The 1,485-nt window shown below is 42.8% G+C and overlaps 1 non-coding gene across 1 annotated transcript; it reads left to right on the top strand.

The window, feature by feature from the left end:
- The first annotated feature begins 1,176 nt into the window (after nt 1-1,176).
- Nucleotides 1,177-1,251, top strand: Trnal-caa (transfer RNA leucine (anticodon CAA)). The gene has a single exon. It is a non-coding gene; the product is annotated as a tRNA-Leu (tRNA).
- Nucleotides 1,252-1,485: the final 234 nt, after the last annotated feature.

Raw genomic sequence — 1,485 nt, 5'->3', positions numbered from 1 at the left:
GTGAGCGGCAATATCTTCTATATTGTTCCGTTGAACTCCCTGTTGTGCCCTGGTCGGGAGAAGTGGAAGTTATCTTGTCGGTGGGTCCGTTGACTGTCGGTCGGTTGGGTTGTCGTCGGATCGTGAATGGTTGGCCCAAATGCCTGTCTCACCTAAGCAAGCGTTAGTGTTTGAATTCCAGGCCGACCCTCGAACAGCTGAGCGCCGTTTGGTGTACTGCCTTTTTTTTGTTTTGTTTGTACTTGTATTGCTTCTAGCTGATTTTTTTAAAATTAAGGTTGTTTTGCCCTTAAGGGGTAAGATTCTTCAGACTTTCAGCCTAATTTAAAGAACTGTTTCAAGTAAGGTCTTTGGTATTTTAAAAAAAATAATGTTATTGAGTTTTAAGTGTTAGGCCTTCAGCCGTGTTGAATTTAACTTGTTTGCTCTTGAAGTGTCTGATTCTTTGGGCCTTCAGCCTAAGTAAAGAACTGTTGTAAGATAAAGCCTTTTAAATTTCTGATTATGCTTGCGTTTTAAGTTATAACTTTCAGCAGTTTTTAAATTAAAGTGGCTTTCAGACGGTAAGTAAGCGCGAAAGATTAAATCTGTGTGTTTGAAAAAAAAAATTTTTTTTGGCCTCTTGTAATGTTTGATCAAGTAATAAAGTCGTATGTTCGAGTGTAACTAACAGCCCCTTATTTTGGCCCCTTTCCACAATTTAAACTACTTGTCTTGTCCTGCGGGCGTCTCACGTTTTCAACCAGAAAGCTTTCACGTGCTAAATGTAAAATATTTAACGCATTAAATCATTTGTTAAGTAATCAGGCATCTGAAATTGTTTTATACATGGGAGTTCGATTCTGCAAAGAATCAGGTGCTTGTTTAAATGTCTGTGGGGCATGGGAGGTTTGATAGGCTATTTGTTATCTCTCTGATAGATAATGAGATTTTCACTCTGCAGCGGAGTGTGCGCTGATATGAAACTTCCTGGCAGATTAAAACTGTGTGCCCGACCGAGACTCGAACTCGGGACCTTTGCCTTTCGCGGGCAAGTGCTCTACCAACTTAGCTACCGAAGCACGACTCACGCCCGGTACTCACAGCTTTACTTCTGCAGGAGAGCTTCCGTAAATTTTGGAAGGTAGGAGACGAGGTACTGGCAGAAGTAAAGCTGTGAGTACCGGGCGTGAGTCGTGCTTCGGTAGCTCAGTTGGTAGAGCTCTTGCCCGCAAAAGGCAAAGGTCCCGAGTTCGAGTCTCGGTCGGGCACACAGTTTTAATCTGCAAGGAAGTCTCTGTTAGATAGTTTGTCTTTATGCGATTAGCATACTGTTATCCTCAGTAACGCAGAAGAAAGAGCTTTCGACCGGTTGCTTACAAGGGCGTGTAAACAACGCAGATCCCTACTCCACTTCAAAAAAAGATTACTGCAGTTCCACTAGCCTGACTAATTTCTATCAGTCGGTTGGGAGAACCAACCGACAAGAGTAGCGAGCAAGGGGTG

Source organism: Schistocerca cancellata, chromosome 1, assembly GCF_023864275.1.
Source record: "Schistocerca cancellata isolate TAMUIC-IGC-003103 chromosome 1, iqSchCanc2.1, whole genome shotgun sequence".
NCBI lineage: Eukaryota > Metazoa > Arthropoda > Insecta > Orthoptera > Acrididae > Schistocerca > Schistocerca cancellata.
Note: the sequence above shows the minus strand (reverse complement) of the source record. Positions and strands in the feature narration are given on the sequence as shown.